The sequence below is a fragment of the Leptinotarsa decemlineata genome, unplaced genomic scaffold (assembly GCF_025532065.1).
Source record: "Leptinotarsa decemlineata unplaced genomic scaffold, Ldec_3_MD MMD2_tig00000035_RagTag_RagTag, whole genome shotgun sequence".
Lineage (NCBI taxonomy): Eukaryota > Metazoa > Arthropoda > Insecta > Coleoptera > Chrysomelidae > Leptinotarsa > Leptinotarsa decemlineata.
The window spans coordinates 14142285-14150965 of NW_027412540.1; the positions used below are offsets into that span (position 1 = coordinate 14142285).

Consider the following 8681-nt stretch of genomic DNA (forward strand, 5'->3'; position numbering starts at 1 on the left):
GGCAGATAATAATAAATATTTGTAGATATATTGACGTTACTGTGTTCGAAAATGTTCGGCGTAAAATATCGGATAGGCTGTATTTGTAGTTAAATATTAATGTATTCAGACAATTATTAAAAGTCCCGCCATTTTGTAGTAGTTGAAGATATTGCTATTATGTTCTAGGGTTGTGAAGAATTTGTCGGTAGCTTTCCATTTAATTTTTTTCCCAGATGGAGCCAAGTCGCCATCTTGAAAGTTTCATCTGTCAATTTCACTTCAAAATAAAGTATTTTTGCATTAATTTAATTATCCCAAATTTCAATTTTTTGAGTTGACCCGTTCAAAACATAAAAGGGGGAGGGACATTAAAAAAATGCACTGTATTTGAGTGATAGATTTTCACTGGACAGTTTAGAGAACTGTCGCTATACAAAAAAACTTCAGTGATGAGGCCCATTTCTGGATGAATGGGTACGTGAACGAACAAAATTGTCGAATTTGAGAAGAAATAATCCACATGAGATCCACGTGTGAATTTTGGGCTGGTGGCGTCATACGTCCATATTTTGAGAACAAAGACGTTGGTCAGGGCATCATTGTCAACGGCGAGCACTATATAGGTAGGTGATTACCCACTTCTTTTGGCCTGAATTGAATGATCTCGTCACCAACGACACGTGGTTTCAACAGAACGGTGCTACGTACCACACAGTTCATGCCACATTGAACATTATGCACGAGTGATTTGGTTATCTCACGTGCGAGTGATGTGAACTGGCCACCGAGATCGTGCGATTTGACCCCGTTAGACTTTTTTGTGGGTTTTTTTCAATTCGCAGGTATATGCGTATAAGCCACAAACCACAGCGGTCCTCAGAGCTAACATAACTCACGTCATCGGTCAAATTCAGCCTGATTTATGCTCCAGAGTCATGGAGAAGTGGACGTTTTGGATGCGTTCCATCTAGAAAAGCCGTAGCGGACATTTGAACAATGTTATATTCCACACATAATGGCATCAATAGTTCTTTCAAACGAATAAAAAATTTCGATTATTCCTATATCATTAATGAAAACCCTATATAATTGATAAAAAGTTACTTGTTTATTGTGACTGAAATATTAACTGAACTTCTTGGTTTGGCCACCCTGTATGTTATGACCTGATAAAAGAAGACATCGGAAAAGTTTTTATCGATAGGTAAACAACACTAAAGTGCTTACATAAATAACAACTGGATAAATATTAATGAATATAGTTTAAAAAACTAAAAAACACGCTTTTATAGCATACGAAACTAAAAAATGAAAAATAAATGTGGTTTGAAAAACTAAAAACCACGCTTTTAAAGAACATCGAAATAAAAAGTTAAAAATTATTTTTTTTAAATAAGCTTGAATTAATAACGAACTAATAATACTAGTTTATTGTGAAAAAAGCGACGAGCGCATGATATATCAAAAATATGGCACAAAGCGCCAACGCTTTTTTCACAATAATACTAGTATTTTTCGTTCTTTATTGTTTTAAGATTATTTAAAAAAATATTTTTAACTTTTTAGTTAGCGTTTTTTAGTCTTTTTAAACTACATTTATTTTATCTAAACTTTCGGATCAATCAGCCATATATTGTTTAGAAAAATGACCATTGATATTTTCGGTTACGTACAGCGCCATCTGCCCGCGAATAGATTAAGCTCTAATGTCGATATATCAAGGAGGTTACGTACATCGCCATCTGCCTGCGAACAGATCAAGCAATAATGTCGATATATCAAGGAGGTTGCGTACAGCGCCATCTGCCCGCGAATAGATAAAGCAATAATGTCGATAATTCTGTCAAATACAGATCCCGAGCTTGAGAGTTAGAAGCAAACTGACCAACAAACATACATAAATGTGAAGCTAATATAAAGCGTGTAATAAAAAACATGTCTAGTATATGAAAGAAAAGTAGATATTTTTAATTTATATGGACATGTGTAACTAATTGTACAAACAAAATACATAATAATAGCAGGAGTTTATTAGTGGTAGTAATTCTGTTCTGGATATGATGGGCGAAAGATATTTTTTGGTGAAAAATACGTCGAGATCATCGACATGGCTACATCAAAATGTTGGTGTTTTTGGACGAGTAAAGGTAGTTGTTCTGAATAAGCTCCAAATAAAAATGGAATTCCTAATTCAAGTCATGCCACATATATGGACCTATCTTGTGGAAATCTGTCTTTGCCAACCATCTATATTATCACGGAAATGACTTTCATCAAAAGATAGGAACATAAACGTAAGTATTTTCGACTGACATTTTTTCCTTAAAATAATAGGATGTGTGGGTTATTATCAATACAAATAAACGTCTCAGAAATTAAAACACTTTTAAAGGATTCTCTTCAAACTAATTTAGGAGAAGCGAGCGAAACTTTACCCTCGAAAAGTATTATTGTTTTCCACGAGTATAAAGGAAACTTTCCCATTAAACTTCCTTTCTTTTAAAGGTCAAATACTGAACGGGCGCAGAACTGCCATTTTGCGTGACATCAAAGGTCATTTACGAAAAGCTGAAAGCTCAATTATTGAAAGCAATTACTGTCGTAAGTTTCTTAGAACGTTTTTCATACCATTTATCCAAGTATTTAGAAATGGCGGTCATCACGGATTCTATTTGAATTTAAATTTTTATTTCTGCTTAAACTTCAAATGTTGCCTCTTCTCTGTTCATGTTTGAATTTTTAAATAAGCTTGTTAAACACTCATTTCATCAAATATGGCGTTATGAAACTAGACTACCAATGTATTTTTCATTACAATTTTGTTTTTTATATGACTTTCCAAGTTTTAGTTGTGATAATCCAAAAGTTTATACATGGAATGGTATCAAATTCATGTGCTAGAATCACATTGTCCTAAGAACAGAAAAACTATATTACCTACTATATATATTCTACATAATACTTCCAAAATACAAATCCAGAAATTATAAAATAACAACAAAAATTAATTGGCGCTCCGGGACGACTTCATTGATTCCAATGGCGCATTTGCTTTTTCAGCTGCAGGAAAACCCGACAAAACCTGCAGCACCACATCATCTGAAGATCTTGAACTGCTAATGTCCTCTCATAAAACAAAATGTAGGGTGTCTCCGGAGGCTTCAAAAATAATAATTTATTTGCTCATTAAATTAAATTTTATATTTCGGGATTTTTCGGTAATATTTGATTATAATTGTGTGAATTATTCCCTTTAAAATTACGGCCCTGGAAATTGGTTGACTGAGTTGAATAAAAACAGAATAGCAACTTTCACGTCTCCCTATGTACCGTAGAGTTTTTCGAGAGTTTTTTTTTCATCTTTAGGTACCTATTCATATTTTTTCCATTGCTCTGAGCGTTTTCTACAATGAACTTCGAATAGGAAATGATAGTAATAATAACATCCGGAACGAACACTATATTTGTAATGAAAATTGAAATGAAGTAATTTATATAGATACCCAAAAAATTATTATCGCAATAAATGTTCAAATTGGAGTCCTCCATTTCGAGACATTTTTAAACTCGGTTTTTCATATTATTCATTGCCCTTAATACACTTATTTGCTGCATTGTTGCGAAATCATTCAAAATCCTCAATCTCGAGTCTTCCACATTTTCTATCTCTCTGCCAGCGTAAATCCTATTTTTCAATGTCCCCCATAAAAAATAGTCCAAAATAGTAAGATCTGGTGATCTTGCAGACCATCTTATTGTCCCATCATTTGTCTCGAAATGGAAGGACTCCAATTTGAACATTTATTGCACAATTAATTTTTTTGTGTATATAAATTATTTACTTCATTTCAATTTTCATTATAATTATAGTGTTCGTTTCGGATGTTATTATTGCTACTTTTTTTTTCTGCTCATCAAAACACATATAATATATTTTTGTTGTAGATATGTTTCAGATAATCATAAAAGGTTTTTTTATTCGAAGTTCATTGTAGAAAACGCTCAGAGCAATGGAAAAAAAATGAATAGGTACCTAAAAATGAAAAAAAAAACTCTCAAAAAACTCTACGGTACATAGGGAGACGTGAAAGTTGCAATTGTGTTTTTATTCAACTCAGTTAACCAATTTCCAGGGCCGTAATTTAAAAGGGAATAATTCACACAATTATAATAAAATATTACCGAAAAATCCCGAAATATAAAATTGAATTTAATTTCTCAGTATGAAGTGAACGTCTACGATCCAAAAACTACAACAAAATATACAGGTCCGTATTTAAAAATTCAAAGATGGGGGTGACCCAAGTCAGATGACACTCTGTATAAAAGATTCATGGATATATTCTGAGAGCCCACATCAAGTGCCAATAGCAAAATGTGGACAGATTTTCAATATGTCTGCGAATAAAGAAGATATAGGCAAAAAATACTTTGGTATTTTTTGGTTTTTTCTGTAAATCTCCAGAACCAAAAGAGCTATATTCGATTTCTTTACATCATTGAATAGGTCTCTAAAATACGCAACTTTGCCACAATTTAACCGATACTTTATCTCATATCGTTCATGAGATCCCCATGTACAGAAACGAATTCGAATAACCCTGTATATGTATACATGTACACACATGTATACATACATAAAAGTGTGTTATGCACACTAAAAGTTCAGACCAAAGAGTTATACAATGATAATAAAATATAATAATAAAGTGAATTGAGTATGGAAGTATAAGTAGAGTTGGGCGCCCACAAATCTATTTTTTTCGTTGATTTCATTTTATAAATCTCTTTTGATGTTCACAAATATAGGCAGTATATTCAAGGCAGTTCAAGTTGAATGTACTTTAAAGTTTTCTGTGTCTATGTGTTGTTAGGGTACAATTTGTATTAAACTTGTTTTCTAAATTTCTCTTTGAAAAGGAAACAACTATTAAGTGTTTTTATTTCATTTGGGATTTTCCTGTAAATTATCGGGCATAGATAAGAGAGGAATCTTTGGTTTTTTGTAGTTCCAACCTTTGGTTGTTTGGTTTTTCAGTCGAGTAGTATTGTATGGAAGGTCTATTTGGGGCAGTTCATACTTGTGTTTGGTGATGGTAAGATGCAAGATTAAGGAAGTACAGTTGATGGATTGTAAATAGCTTAGAATCAATACATCGCAAGAACATTTAGTGACACGACTATCGTCAAACTTAAACCAGTATATTTCGTTTTTGAAGAAAAATAAATTTAAATTTAAGTAAGAGAATACGGTATGTCAAAAGTGAAATTTGTTCGGTTCTCTGACGTCATTTTGTCGTCAGGGATCTGTCACGAAATTTGCAAACTGTTTGTCAGACCTGAAATAGCATATAAAAATACAAATGATAAATCGTATAATAGTCAAATGTTAAGGCATTTGACTGTTCCTTAATATTTGCTGCCGGACTGCCAATCCTATTGATTTCGTGATATGAAATTTGCGGACTCAAGTGCAGGCTGTTTAAATATATTACGTGTTTATTTAAATATATTACGTGTTTATTCAATTTGCCTGAAACTGTGAATTGTTTTGGCACTAGTTTCTCTGGTGAAAGTCTGGATTGGTTTTCATTGACATTTCCTTCAACAGATATCAAATGGAATTTGAAATATGTCACTATTGTTGATAGACTAGTCATGTGACATTATTATTCCCACTATTTTTTGTATAAAGATGGAGAAGTAAACCAAAACCTATCTTTCCCGAAAAGTACTTTATTACATATTGCATTTAAAGCGTCTCTTCATGGAATTGATTGAAAATGTCACAGAAGCAGGTTTGTCATTCTTTTCTGGATATAGAACATCGTAAAGTTAAATGGGCGAGGCAAAATAAACCGCGACACGTTATTTTATCGATCGCTGGTTCTCCGTGCGTCTTTGTGTTACAAAATGAAGCGGCATCACTGACAATTTTTCGTAATAATTTGATCACTTTCTTCTAACACAGAACAACTTTAGTAACTTTTAAAACACCGACAAAAATTGTGAGATCCTTAGTTCTCGGTGAGCAATTATTGTTTCTGAACCATGTTCTTTTATCTATTCAGTTCTATCTTACCAACAAATAACTTTTAAATAAAATGTGAATGTGACTTCTAAAAGTAAGGCCAACATAGATTTGAAATCCAAGAGTTAGTCAAAATAAAATAACAAAAGGTAAAGAAGTTGCAAAGAAGACAAATTATTGCAACCTCAAATGGAAATAAATTAATAATGTATGTTAGAAAAAACGTTAATAATAACAGAAATGTCAATAAAATAGAAAAAATGCGAAAGTGACAAAACAAGGTAAAAATGGTAAATCCCTCGTGAATTCTCAACAATCAAAACGTGCTTTTGAAACATTTCTGCATTCAGTTTTTAGCTATTGTGTCTTTATGATATCGATATTTCTTTTTCTAGACCCTATTATAATTTCGTTTTCATAGTAGGTTACAATATCTGATTTTTTTCAAATTAGCATTTTTATATTTGTATACTTCATACTGCTGGTTGATTTTTTCCGTCTTTTGTTTCTGTCATATTTCTAGTAGTCTTATATTTTTCTAATTTACAGGAATTCGCATTCGCTTTGAAACAATAAAAAAAGAATTCACATCAGTTAGGAATCCTCAATATTAGATCGTAACAGAATTCATTCTGTCATAAAATAAATAAGAAGTACTTACTATCGATATTAAAGTTCATCTAAGGATCGGAACCGTTCTTTTATTTCCTAAAGTTCGATTCCATATAGTCTATTCAATTGAAATTAAATTCAGAAATTCAAAAATTTGAAACATCGATAATTTTATTTCTGACCGATTTCAATAAAATTTTGTTCATTTTTGAAACGGAAAAATGTACCAATTCATTACCTTCCCGGTATATTTGAATCAGGTACCGTTGATTATAGTAGAGTTTTCTTGTTGCTAGGTTGTTGCTATGTTACTTGTTTATACACAGAACTTTGATATCAAGCTGTGTTTGCGGTGAAAACGTGTTTTCTACCCCAAATATAATGGAGGATATTTTGAAAAAAGCTGAACAAGCAAGAGAATCATTAATTCCATCGAAAAGTGAAGCCGTATACCAAAAAGAATACAAGATATATCTGGACTGGCTGACACGGAAAAATGTTATGCCAAAAGATGTCACTGAAACTGTATTTCTGGCATATTTTCAAGAACTGGTAAGGAATTTTCTATGTTTTTTGGTAGATTTGGTAGTAACTGTGTTTATTCGTTTCAGTCAGAAACGTATAGTCCGAATTCTTTATGGACTAAATGGTCAATGCTAAAATCGATGGTGACTATACATGAGAAACGAGATATCACCAAGTTCAATGAACTACAGGCTTTTTTGAAACGGAAGAGTAAGAGTTATAAGCCGAAAAAGTCTGAAATTGTTTCCAGTGGCGGAAGTAATTTTCAGGGAACATTTCAAAATTGTACATTTATTATTTGTAATGACGTGAATAAATAAAATATGGTTCAGTTTTCATTTCTATTTATTTTTACTTGTGAAAGGTAGAGGGAATTATAAAATCTATAATGTCCCAAGGGAGTTATGACCCTCTTTATTGATAGCGTAACTATGACGATATAAGCTTATAATATCCCGGTCAGAAATAAAACAATATTTGTTTGAAGGGGATTGACAATGTTTCATGATGGATTTCAATAGTTCGAGTTCATGGAAGCCGCATACATGTTGTCCAACAACGTATTCAGCCAAGCTAGCGTAGAGATACGCGACATATGGAAACCCATCCGAACTAGTGAAAAAAAAAACAATATGTAACGAAGGAATTATTTTTCCAATTTTTCACCGTTACACTTTCTTCAATATATTGAAATCTTGAAATTTCCCAGTGTTATAAAATCGAAGAAAATATTTTAGAGTAGAAAAAACATTTTTTATAGTAAAAAATGTAGAGTAAATATAGAAATGCCTATCAGATACGTTATACTTTTGTTTTTTTGTCTCATATTATCAATGTATTTCCATTTCAGCTAATAATAATTTATTCTCTTTGCGGATTATCCGAAAGTTTGAAAACTCATACAACAAATCATTAAATTTTTCGAATCAAATCTAAAAATATACGAAGAAGCAGAAGTTTGTAATAATTGTGTTCTTGAACTACAACCCCTATTCAAAAATGATCAGAATATGAGGAAGTTCACTCTTCATTTAATTTTTTATCTTAATATAATAATAATTATAATTCTTGTGTACAGAAACTTAACAATGAATACAATCATCTCCAGATAAATAAGACTATTGAACTACTTCAGTAACATCACATACAGTTTTCATCACGGCATTTGTTGTTTACACAGTTTAGCAGTAAACAAAGCAGTCGCATTTTTACACGAGCCAATTCAACATCTGCGACTATAAATATGATATTCAAATTCATTTCAGATTATACATTTCCAGCAAGGTCATAAGCAATTCAATATTATATTCATTACCAGTGTTCAGTAGCGTACAAAGAGAATAATGAAAATAATTGTTCTCATATCTGGTTGTGTAAACTGGACGAATATATAAAAATACAGATGCAGATTACTTTTAAAAATTAATATTACCCCCGGTGTTTGTATAATTGCAATATTTCAAGATTGTATATACAAGCTATTTAAAGAGCCTACAGACGATACAATTGATTGTACAAGTTGTACAATGTT

General features: G+C 31.9%; 1 long non-coding RNA gene across 1 annotated transcript; it reads left to right on the top strand.

Moving 5' to 3' along the window:
• The first annotated feature begins 1702 nt into the window (after nucleotides 1–1702).
• Nucleotides 1703–7484, top strand: LOC141481132 (uncharacterized). Its single transcript, XR_012464755.1, has 3 exons — nucleotides 1703–2276; nucleotides 6922–7177; nucleotides 7237–7484. It is a non-coding gene; the product is annotated as an uncharacterized lncRNA (long non-coding RNA).
• Nucleotides 7485–8681: the final 1197 nt, after the last annotated feature.